This window comes from Malaya genurostris, chromosome 2 (genome assembly GCF_030247185.1).
Source record: "Malaya genurostris strain Urasoe2022 chromosome 2, Malgen_1.1, whole genome shotgun sequence".
NCBI lineage: Eukaryota > Metazoa > Arthropoda > Insecta > Diptera > Culicidae > Malaya > Malaya genurostris.
This window is the reverse complement of record NC_080571.1, coordinates 278,893,461-278,906,635: the sequence shown is the minus strand read 5'-3', so window position 1 is coordinate 278,906,635 and position 13,175 is coordinate 278,893,461. Positions and strand designations below refer to the sequence as shown.

At 42.2% G+C, this 13,175-nt stretch overlaps 1 protein-coding gene across 6 annotated transcripts in view; it reads right to left on the bottom strand.

The window, feature by feature from the left end:
• Positions 1-12,294, bottom strand: part of LOC131430247 (probable G-protein coupled receptor 158) — a 214,987-nt gene extending 202,693 nt beyond the window's left edge. For 2 of the 6 annotated variants that reach the window (XM_058595047.1, XM_058595051.1), the window contains exon 1: positions 11,262-12,292. The gene's annotated coding sequence lies outside the window, so the exon portion shown is untranslated. Of the gene's footprint in view, positions 1-11,261 lie in introns of all 6 variants that reach the window. The other 4 variants (XM_058595052.1, XM_058595049.1, XM_058595048.1 and 1 more) reach the window with 4 other exon arrangements.
• Positions 12,295-13,175: the final 881 nt, after the last annotated feature.

Below are 13,175 nucleotides of genomic sequence, written 5' to 3'. Positions count from 1 at the left end.
TAGCTCTTTCTTTCACATTCCAGATCGAAAGTACATAACGTTTTAAACACGATAGCATATTTTTTTAAGAAAAACAGCAATTTTCAGCAAAACCAATGGAAATAAATCGACTTTTAAAAACTGAGAAAATTGAACAATAGAAAAACAACTCGTTTTGTCGGTTACGTCACTTATATCATCATATCTCCGGAACCAGAAGTCACAGCAATTTTGTCTTTGAACTTGATGGCCTAACAGTAGCTTTCAAACGAGTCGAAAGTCGTTTCACCGGTGGTGGCGAAGCCAGTTAAGATAGTTTTTAATTTGAATTCAATGAACGGAAAATACCGAAAACATTCACCTGACAGATATACTAAAGCAAAGCCCAGGCATTACATTTCTTTTGTAAAATTTGGCCTTTCTGTTTCAACAGACTTCGCTGCCGATTCTTAGCGTACAGGATCATTGCTTGGCCAGTTCTACGATCCTACTGACACTTCGTGACTCGAACATATGACAACTGGTTTGTAGGACCAGCTCTCTATGCATTGAAACACCAACTTGGTGCTTTGCAGATAATAAAGTCAACAAGATAATGAAGGAAATTAATTTTCTTAATTTTAAATATGATAGATTTCAGAAGTACGATTGCAGGTCAACAAAAGGGACGGAAACATTATAATCATTTGTATTTATTTGGAATCAATTCCATTAACGATTTTAAGACAATTGAAGGATTTGGCGAAATGGCTTTCGGCAAAATGACCCTGACCCATCTAAGTGTGCTAAAATCGATTCAGCCATCTCTGAGTAATTTGTGCGGTTAAAAAACAACGCGTTTTGTCGGTTCCGTCACTTATACCATTGTAGTAAATAGATCGGCCAAGGTGAAAATAAATCACACGAATAAATAAAAGAGTATTAGTTTCAACTAGCAAACTGTAATCTCCGTATTAAAAAGACTATGAGCAGGTCACAAAATATTTCCAAGTACGCAGCCTGTTAACACGGTAAATTCGAAGTACATAATAAAGTCGAATGAAAATAAACACAAACGAATATGCGGCTGGTGATCGAAAGCGTTTGAACGGAACGAAATTGAAAATTTATAGTGGATCCAAATTTTTGTTAGCGTACATTTTTCATGTGTTTTTCACGAAAATAAATGTAGCCGTGCATAAAACTTTCACAGATATAGAAATATTTCTTGAGAGCCTGCATTTTTCACACCCTTCACCCCTAACGCATGGATAGTCATGTCAATAATTTTATAGCAAAAATAAATACAGTTAGTCACGTCGCATGTTGTACATTCATTCTATCAGAGAATCTGACTGAAATCAAAAATCGGAGGGAATCATTCACCATCCCGGAGGAGCAAGCAGTGGTTTGGTAGAAAATTTATGTGCTGTCAAACTGATCAAACTGAATATGTTTTGTTTGAATTGACCACATCCACCGTGGGGGATAAGCCGAATCCGAAGTTTCGCCAGAATCCGGTGATTTCCACTATGGAAAATTATTCATTGGTATCGGATTTTTTCCTGTCGAAAGCGAATGATTCGTTCGACAAATAAAGAGCAAGAGGAGAGTTGATGGTACCGTTGAACAACATATGATGCAGTATAAAGACTGTACTAGAAAGTATGGAAGCAACCAAAAACCGCTGCCATTTCGCAATGGTTCAGAATCTGTCAATTTTTATGGCTGCGTCCTGTTGTTTACACTCTTCTCTAACCACTTGTACAGTTGTTTATTCGTTTTCATTAATATGTTTTGAAATGCGAGGACTTTCAGCAGAACAACGTCGAAAAACTGTGTACAAATGGTGCACAGAACGCGGACTGTCACTGAGAAAGATAGCAAAAATGGAAGTAGTAAGTGAAAAAGCCGTGCGAAATGCAATTAGGAAGTTCGGTGAGGATAACACCTTTGAGGATAAACCGAAAACGGGTCGAAAAAAAGGTCCTGCTAACCCTTAGTTGGATAAACGTATACTGAAGGCGTTCGAGCAAAAGAAGGAGGTTTCAGTTCGGGATGGGCCAAAAAAGTGGGCACTTCGAAGTCAAATGTTCTTCGTGTCAAAGAACGTTTGAATCTTCGAACCTATAAGAAGCAGAAACAACTAAAACGTAGTCCGAAATAAGAAGCATCGATCAGGCCGAGGGTTCGAAAGCTGTACAATACGATTCTTGCTGGAAATTTGAACTGCATAATCATGGACCACGAAACTTACGTGAAACTCGATTACAAATCCTTGCCGGGACCACAATATTATACGGTGCGAGAAGGGCAAGTGTTAAACCAGTCCGAGACATCGATTGAAGTCGAAAAATTTGGTAAGAAAGCTATGGTCTGGCAAGCAATTTGTAGCTGTGGTAAGATTTCGAAACCCTTCATCACCACTGCTTCAATGAACAGCCAAATATACATAAAGGAATGTTTACAAACACGACTTCTATCCATGATTCGAAGCCACAAAGATCCTGTTGTCTTCTGGCCAGATCTTGCTTCTTGCCAATACTCGAAATCAACGGTAGAATGGTATACTACCAAAAATGTCACTTTCGTCCCAAAAGACATGAATCCACCAAATTGCCCACAACTTCACCACAATTGAGGAATTTTGGGCATTAACGAAGGCACATCTTAGGAAACATGTCTCGGCTGCCGAAACCATTCAACAGTTCGAAAAAGATTGGAAAAAAATCTCAAAACTTGTTGCCAAGAAGTCTGTACGGAATTTAATGAGGAACGTTCGCAAGAAGGTGCGCCAGCTAGTCTACAATGGCTAAGTAGCAAATGTTGAGAATAATATTCTGTTGTTGTAGTCTAATATTATCAGTATATCGAATAAAATTTGAATATCTAACACTTGTGAATTATTTACAACGAAATCAAAGTGCGTCCATACTTTCTGGGACAGTCTTTATCTAGATGCGAGAGAATTTTACGTGATTTCATCATGTATGCAGTTAAATCGAAGTCAAATCAAAGTCCATTTAAGTGGTAGTTTTGGTTTCCAGAAAAGGTTACGAAATTGTTGCGAATGACAAATGCAAATCATTGTTGCAAATGCTATGAGATGTAAATTGAGTAAATAGAATAAACAACAGGAATGACAACTTTCCGACTCATCAATGATTTCGTTCTTTATGTACATATCATAAAATGATTACCATCTTCCTAGTGTTCGTATTGAATATTCTATTATAAATTCTTTCCAAACCGATTAAATTATTCACGACACATTTTTGCATTATTAATTGCGACTGGGGAAATCTTTTCAGTATTTATCACAGTGAACCGGCACCGACTATGGATGCGGAAGAAAAAAAGCGAAACCATAAGTACGGTGAGACCCGTACTATTACGTAGTGTTTAGCAAAGAATTTCGTTCATGCCAGTGTGCCAGTGCTACAATTTGCGGCAGCCGATGTGGGAGGCTTTGGCTTTGCGCAAATTTCCCTTGGTAGCACCGAAGACCAACAATGTTGCGCTTTTTCCTGTTCAACCTCGAGTGCACGCCATGAACGAAGTAGGCGAGAATGTTTGTCGTCATACTCTCGTGCGTAATTGCGGTATTCACTTAACCGGACAAAAAAAAACTTCACGGTGAAAATTTAGCCTACAGTGTTGAAACTATGAATCCAAATCTACTAAGAATTTGAACAAGCGACTCATACGGGTGACTATAAGCTAAAATAGTAGCCTATTTGAAAAATGCTTCTGAACATTTTCGCAGTTTAAAAAGTGTTTAACGCTCTCCTCTGTCACTATCAAATGGTAAAGAGAACTCTTCTTGTTTTCGGATTTCTAAAAGTTACCAGAAACTCCTATCCATATGCGTTCGAATGGAAAATTTCTCAACTAATTCCAATTCAATTATTGCAAAGTAATTATTTTCATATCACATTCCGGATTTAAATTTTGCTGTATGCGCTACTATGGCTAGAATCAAATGCCACCTCATTTCCCTGCGGGAGAATCAATTTCAATTTTCAACCTTCCACTAATCGGCTATGTAAATTGAAACATTGAAACAAAAACTTCCCCGTTTTCCGGAATGCCACGAACAGGAGAAAAAAACAACTCTTAGAAGTGAAAGGGGATTTGGACATGAAATGACAGGGTTCTTTATCAGGATTTGCATCAGGAACCCAATCACGCTGTTGTTGTTTTTTTTTGGGCCGGTAAATGGGCAGATGGCCGGAATAAGCAAAAGAAAAAAAAAAGTCAAATCGCTGCCCTTTTTCTCCAGGTAATTTGTACTGAGCAAAGCAAAGAATAACAAAAAAAGCAAGCAAGATTGGGCGAAAAAGGTACAGTTTTACCGATGACCTGATAGCATCAACCCGGATGAAAAGCTGCTAGCTGGGCGGGGACGCGGAGAAGTGTCAACAGCTGGGTGAGAAATTGTACGAAAATTGTTTGAGGAGCTGAGGTTGGGGCGATTCATCATCCGAAGGAATCTAAATTACTGGATCGTACTTTGCCGGATAGCAAGCTACTGGCGCCTCCATAAATTATAAAGCAGATGGAGTTCCTGAAGCGGCTGTGTGTAGGCTTGTTTGTTTTTTTTTTTTGGTAAACACAATGCTGGTCACGTTTGTTACGAATAAAACTGGAGAAAGCATAGGAAACCATGACGTTGGTTAATAGCGAGAACTGAAAAATTCCTCATAAAGAATTAGTTAGAAGTTTCCATTTTTAATCCTAGAACGGTTCCTTTGCTGCATGGCGTAAAAGATTGCATATTTTTTCTAATCTATCTATCTATCTATATATATAAAAATGCAGAGATCATTCTTTGTAATCGCATCACTTAAGAACGGATGGACGGATTTACATGAATCTTTTTTTGTTTGATTAATTTCTACCACCACCGGGTTCGTACATCGAAAAAATTAGGAAAATTTTCCGGAAAAGTGGGAAAAATCCATAGAGTTGTTTTGTATGGATAATGGAATTTTCCGTTGAAAAAGTCGTCAATGATTGCTAGATCTACGATCGATGTTTGGCGCGCAACGAGTTGCATAAGTGTTTGGTCGTCAAATAAAGGAAAACTAGATCGTTGAAAGAATCTTTTGGCGCGCAACGAGTTGATTTGTGTGACGTTATCACATGCATACTTGATTCATGTGGTTCGTTATTCAGAGCCACGTGCTTAATTGAGTATTAGCATTGTTGCTTACTAAATGACTGGCGGAATGCCAGAATGTGTGTAATGGAGTCAGATGAATAATATTGGTCATTGTGTATCAACAAGCTTAGCTCTAGAAGCGCTAAGGTCAAACTAAGAGTTTTTCCTTGCATTTTGCTGTCGAATGATTTAGATTACACGAAGCGCACATAATAAGTGGTAATAAGATATCAATATTCAAGATGGATTGATACTATTTCTGTACATTGTATACAACATCGTCAATCTGGTGGTTGACGCTACAAGAACTCGCTGCCTCTCAATGCATGAACCGTGAAAGATTTTTGCTACATTTTTCGCTCCATCTCATACTTTGAGTATTTCACGGCCCACCAAAATAGATACAGTTTTGAAATAATCGGCGCTGTGTGGAATTTACCAAGAGATAATCGCAATTTGACAATTATCCTAGAAAATCGAACCGATGAATCAACTTGATGATTCTCATACAAGGTTACAATATTTCAAAACCTTTGTGTTGAGCATTCACAGATATTTTCATAGACACAAAGTTATATGTACATATGTACATAGTTAGAATAAGCGACAATAGTAAAATGATGCTATCACAATTATCCACTGCCCGTATAGAATCGGATCGCAAAACGAGAATTGCTTCAGAGCGAATCCCTACCCCAACGTGCTGACCCGTGACGCTCAGATGGGTCGTCGAGAGAAAATCGTTTTTGCACTGGTGTCCATTCTGTGTTAAATGGACCATGCCGGTGTTTTGTTACTGAGATTATCGTCTCTCTTTGATGGCACTGATAGAATTGTGTGAAGATTTGCTAGAGAGCGCTTTTTGATACGATAAAAGCCATTCTTGCTGAGAAGAATGCTCAAATTGGTAAGTTCAACATCAACTTAAAATGTAAGTGTCGTCTCTCCAAGGAACCAAAAGTTCCTTCGTATCTAAAAATATCCAGTTTATTAGAGCTCTAAAGTACGTGTGGTACTTTTTGGCAACTTGAACGTACAGAACAAGTTCTTAGAAAACATTATCGATGCTTAAAAGCTGTACACATGTTCACATTAATTTCAGGGTGATGTTTCTTTTTTTGGGCTAAAGCGAATGTGTGTCGAATTCCGTTGATTGTTAACCACTTAGTCGTTTGACAATTCTGCTCTTCGAACACATAAATGGGAACAAATTATTTTTGGACGAGACGAAGTTCGACGGGTCAGCTAGTATAGCTAGAAAAACCTAACATTGTAAAATGAAAAATATATGATCAACTTCAATAAGATGCTTGTTAAAGCAGACCTTGCGAGAATAGGGACAAAAAGACCACCAAGAAAACGAAGCCAACATTTTTCTCTCGCTCGTAGCTGTAGGAGTGTTAATGGTCTTCGGGACCACGCTAATTTTCAACATTCCTAGAAACAATCGGCCTCGACTAATGTTTCAATGCTCACTTTTATCAGGTACTTCTTCACCATTTTACCGGTTTATTCGACCTTCCGGTCTGAGCCAAGGAACGATGACCTTACTCTCCATCGTCAGGTAGCCGAGCAATCGCATGGAAATTCATTTGAACTAGTTTGAATTTGGTTAATGGCAGCCGAACCATCAACTGGAATCAATGTACAACAAAGTCCGTCTGTTCACACTGATAATGACTTCCACACGCTGAAGAAGAATAATGGCAAGAGGTGTACAAAAATCGTACAGCGACGTGTTTGACAACAACAGCAACGACGAATCAATGGACGATAATATAACTTGTGGACCAGCTGGTTGGTAAACGACTGGACAATGCGTAATTCAGGCCCCAGTGTGGTTCTTAGCCTCTTGTCCAGTAACTCCTATCCCTACCTCCCCGCGGTGCCGGCTGGGGTACGAGAAACCATAGGAAAGATCGGGTAACCAACCCCGGTGGGACCTTGGTCGTATGCTGACAGGGAAGGGGGTCTGTTCTGGTATCCAGCGGCTGAGTATGAAATGCTGCATCCCGTCCAGCTAAATCCAAGGTGGCAACCCCACCAACGGGATCGTCCTAGTGCAAGTTGGGACGTTAAACAGAGCAAGCACGATGATCCTCCGGCGAGACAGGGGGTTGGCGTAGGCCTAATAAGCCGCCCATAAAACATTAATTACAAACAATACAGGAGAGAATACGACCCGGAACAATCGGCATAGACCCACGCGACGAAATAAGGACTACGATTGGAAACATGGAACATGGAACTGCAAGTCGCTAGGTTTCGCAGGCTGCGACAGGATAATATACGACGAACTAAATCCTCGCAGCTTCGACGTCGTAGCGCTGCAGGAGCTTTGTTGGATGGGACAAAAGGTGTGGAAAAGCGGACATCGTGCGGCTACCTTCTACCAAAGCTGTGGCACAACGAACGAGCTGGGAACTGGCTTTATAGTGCTGGACAAGATGCGTCAGCGAGTGATTGGGTGGCAGCCGATCAACGCTAGGATGTGTAAGTTGAGAATTAAAGGCCGCTTTTTTCAATTACAGCATCATCAACGTGCACTGCCCACATGAAGGGAGACCCGATGACGAGAAAGAAGCGTTCTACGTGCAGCTGGAACAAGCCTATGACGGCTGCCCACACAGAGACGTGACAATTGTCATCGGTGACATGAATGCCCAAGTAGGAAGGGAGGGAATGTACCGACCGGTAATCGGGCCAAACAGCCTGCATGCCGCATCGAATAACAACGGCCAACGGTGTGTCAACTTTGCGGCCTCCCGAGGTATGGTAGTCAGAAGCACCTTCTTTCCCCGCAAGGATATCCACAAAGCTACCTGGAGATCACATGATCAACAGATCGAAAACCAAATCGACCACGTTTTGATCGACGGAAAATTTTTCTCGGACATCAACAATGTTCGCACCTACCGCAGTGCGAATATAGATTCGGACCACTACTTGGTTATTGTATGTATGCGCTCAAAACTTTCGACGGTGGCTACCCAACATCGAAACCGAACGCCGCGATTTAACATCGCGCGGCTCTGGGATGCTGGAGTAGCCCAAAATTACGCGCAGCAGTTAGCAGTGGCACTACCAACGGAAGAGCAGCTTGGTGCAGCTACTCTTGAAGATGGCTGGAGAGACATCCGTTCTGCCATAGATAGCACTGCATCAGCAACACTAGGTACGGCGGCTCCGAGCGTAAGGAACGACTGGTTCGACGACGAATGTGAACAGTTAGTGGCCGAGAAGAATGCAGCTTGGGCGAGCAAGCTGCAACACCAGACGAAAGCAAACGAGGAGCGATACAGACAGGCGCGGAACAGACTAAACTCGGTATCCCGTAGAAAAAAAACGCCAACAGGAAAACCGAGATCGCGAAGCGATGGAACAGCTGTTCCGTGCTAATGACACAAGGAAGTTCTACGAGAAGGTGAACCGTTCGCGCAGAGGCCATGTGTCACAGGCCGATATGTGCAAGGACACCAGGTGATGTGAGATGATCGAGAGGTGGCGGCAGTATTTCGGCGAGCACCTCAATGGCGATGTGGCGGAATATGAAAGTAGCGGCGCGGTAACGAACTTGGGAACGCCTAAACCCCCCCCCCCCTGTGTACGCGCCTGGATGGAAGGAATCGTGTGTCCCATCCACAAAAAGGGCGATAAGCTGGATTGCTGCAATTACCGCGCGATAACTCTGCTGAACGCCGCCTACAAGCTACACTCCCAAATCTTATGCCGTCGACCTTCATCGATTGCAAACGAATTCGTGGGACAATATCAGGCAGGATTTATGGGCGAACGCGCTACGCTACGGACAAAGTGTTCGTCATCCGCCAGGTGATGCAAAAGTGCCGCGACTTCACTTATTCATCGATTTCAAATCAACCTACGACACAATCGATCGAGAACAGCTATGGAAAATCATGCACGACTACGGATTCCCGGACAAACTGATACGATTGGTCAAGGCTACGATGGATCGAGTGATGTGCGTTGATCGAGTATCGAGGATAAACTCGAGTCCCTTCCAAACTCGCAGAGGGCTACGGCAAGGTGATGGCCTTTCGAGTCTGCTATTCAACATTGCTTTGGAGGGTGTGATAAGAAGAGCGATTGGTGGTGATGAAATCGAAATGGTCGACGAGTTCGTGTACTTTGGCTCACTGGTGACTGCCGATATTGACACCAGCAGAGAAATTCAGAGACGCATATTGTCAGGAAATCGTGCTTACTTTGGACTGCGCAGGACGCTTCGATCGAGCAAAATTCGCCGTCGTACGAAGTTAACTATCTACAAAATGCTGATTAGACCGGTTATCCTCTACGGGCACGAGTCCTGGACAATGCTTGCGGAGGATAAACGCTCACTAGGTGTTTTTAAACGGAATGTGTTGCGAACCATCTTAGGCGGAGTTCGAATGGAAGACGGTACGTGGAGAAGGCGAATGAACCATGAACTGCACCAGTTGTTGGGAGGACCAAACCTCGTCCAAACGGCCAAGGTCGGGTGGTTACGGTGGGCCGGGCATGTTGTTAGAATGTCGGAGAACAACCCGGTTAAAATGATTCTCGATAATGATCCGACCGGTATAAGAAGAAGAGGCGCGCAGCGGGCAAGATGGATCGATCAAATTGAGGACGACCTGCGGACCCTTCGCAGCTACCGAGGCTGGCGGCGAGCAGCCATGAACCGAGTTGAATGGAGACGCCTCCTGTATACAGCAGAGACCCCGCGTGGTCTACGACTGAAAGAGTAAGAGTAAGTAAGAGTCTTTGAGTACTTAAAATTCTGTATTTCTGGAATCAGAAGCCGGATTCAGATTTGATTCATTCAATCATTTATGAAAATCGGCTTTGTCAAATCTGGTAAATCTAAGTGGTTTTGGAATTTTTGGCTGCCACTTCCGGAAGCGAAGACCGGTAAAACCAAGTTTGTATAAAAACCAACATACAAGACCTTCAAATTGAAACAGCTTTGAACCAACTGGAGAATATTTTTCTGTTTTTGTTGCGTCGTTACTTCTAATGACGACTTGAAATTTTCAACACATCAACACACCTTTAATTTGAGTATAAGTTCGTGAAATAGACCAAGTAATATCTGAGCTCAAACCAGCTCATTTCCGACGTTCTTGACTACTTTTTTCGGTGCTTCCGAAATTGATGAAGTCAACCAGCCCCTCCCGAAACGAAATCCTTGGTACGGGCCTGAATTGTGGTAGAAAATAATGAACTAATGATAAAAATGGATTTATGTAAATAACAAGTCTGCAAAATCACCACTTAAATCTCAACAATGTCAAATTAAGTCACAATCCAATTATTAATATACATAATAGAGAAACATATTTAAGAGCTACAATAAATAAACACACACAGGCGTCGTCATTCCAAAATATCGAGTCTTCATCTCTCTCTATCCCTGTCGATGTCGAATTGGTAAAGTGAAAATCGAACAAATGGCGTATTTCATCGCACATGTGGCAGCATCTGTAAATCGGATTATTTCATCCATACGCACAGCGGTGTCGGAGTTTTTACTTCCACTCGACACGGGGTCTCACCGTACAGCCACAAGCAAGAAGACGGCGCGGCGTGGATGACAATATTTTCTGATAGCGTATCGAAATATTGCCAATCCTTAGTAGGCGGACAATAAATCAGCGGAATGTGCAACGGTTTTCTGTTGTCATGTTTGTTTTGGTATTCCTTCGAATTTCTAGAAATATTTTGTTTATCGATTCTGTGTTTTTTTTCTCGCGTGTAGAAAATTTCTGACCCAATGGACGTGTTTATGCACAAGGCAAATGTTTTCTTCGAGATAGTTGATTAATAGAATCATCCAAATCGTCTTCAATCTGTTAGCACAGCATCTTTCAGCACATACGCAGCAAACTGGTGGGATAACACAATTTGATTTGATAAAGAAATTACGTGCTATGAAAGTCAATAAAAGCATAATTACGAACTTCCGGTTTCGTGGAGTAGGAGGTAGTTAGAGTTTGATCGTTTCTAGTTTTGCTGATTGAACGTTAAAACGTTGTAAGAAAATGTCGTAGGAGTGTGCTGATCGGCAAAATCTATTACCGGAGGGAAAATAACTGATGGATTTGCCTAGGAATTGATGCACCGCAGGGTTCCGTACCTGGTGATGGAATCCACTTAGAATACATGTGTCGGCAAAGTGGGACCGCTTGTGATTCACCGCAACTAAAACTGGTACACAAATTTAGCCAATCGGTGTTTCCAAGCCACAAGTTGTTGCATCAATTAGTCGAAGTTTTCCACTTGAAAAGCTCTTGGCACAATCACTTTCACGATGTTCCACACATGGCTATGATTACCGGATTGATATGACCCTAGCTGGGGGCATACACACACACACTCACACGAAAACTTTCTTTCTCTTTCCTTCTCTAGTGCTTCCCACACTCGCTGTTTTTTACTTGATTGGATTTAATTCGATATTTTTTTTGCTACCACCCGTGGCCTAAACACTCTCGAAACATTTTTCTTGCTTCCGATATCTCTACGTCCGTAGATGCAACTGATTCAATTTCCTCTGATTATACTTGAACGGGGAGGAAAAGAAGATGAGATGGGATGAAAAATCACCTTTCTCTTCTCGAACACTTTATCCAGTCGGGGTCCAAGTTCTGCCGATCGATGGCACTCGAGCTGCTCCGGTGAGGTTCGTTCCCTTATTTTTGCTTCGTTCGAATGATTAGATCACTTGCATATGTATGTAGTTGGATACCTTCGTAACAATTCACGGCAAGTGGGATAACTGACCAACGAAAAATATATCACACAGAAGGTAAAACTAAAAGTCCACTTCAATTTGATTGACGCACGAAATCAGTTGGCAGCTCTCGAAACGGGTGCAGATTGTCTAACCAATCTAACTAGCGTAAGTCACTTGAGATTTGGAACTGCAGAAGGAATCCATCCATTCATGCACCATCAAACAAATCCGTCTAGATCAGTACCGAGCCAGACTTCAGTCAGTCAGTCAGTCAGTCAGATAGACAGACAGACAGTTAAAAAAGCGGTTTGTATTCTTTAGATGCTAAAGGTAGCAGGAAGGCAGCTGAGAATCCTCGGCGAAACACAAACTCGGGACTCCACGGGTCCGACTTGCCCCGCAGAAAAACGCACCTCAACTGAACTGACTGGTGCGGCGTGAGAGTGAAAATTCTCCAAACGGTCTGCAAAATTTTCCCTTCGTATTGCAGAGCATAGCAGGCTGATGCTGTTCGGGGGGAGGCGGCGGCGGCAACTGCTCCAAACTGGTAGAAGTCCTTCTGTAACGCCGTTGTAGTCGTTATTTGTCGTGTATGTGATTATTTGCCACCCAGTCGGGCAGGGATGAATTCTTGCTCTAGGATGTTTCCAAAAATTACAACAGTTGAATTTCCTGGTAATTGTTTTATACGATAGATGCGTGAAAATAATTGTCTTTTCATTACAAAGAAGTGTCGATTGAAACAAACGTCAAACGTAAACACTTTATGTTTTTAATTAGTTTTTATTTGCACTGTCGTTAATAATTTGAACAGTAATGCACTGATTACAAAAAAACGTGACACCAAAAACAACGTATTTTTCATTTGAATGTGCTTTTCTGATTGAAATCTTATTCGCCAATCACGTACAAGCTTATTTACAAACACATCAAATCTTCACGTCAATCGCCACCAAGCTGCAACCCTGTTCCGTGGCCACCCCGACGCGGGAGAGCAACCTTAGAAGTAAACGACCGGCGACGATCTGTTTTTTCCATTCCCAGTTTCATCGGGTCGGTAGGTGAACCAGTAGGTGCCGGAAAGACGCGGAGAGAGCGGGAAAATCATTTCACAGACTGGTGTAGTACATAGAGACTCGTTCCGTATTTTTTTTTTTGCAGCGCGCGCATTTCCTCTCGCTCTCTTTTGCACTCGGGAGCAGCAGCGATCACAAACACAATAAGCTCTTTTGTGTTACACTTGCGAGTCACGCATAGAATCGGTCAGGCGGTGAGATTGGATGTACGGTGCACGGTTGTCACTGAGAGGATTGC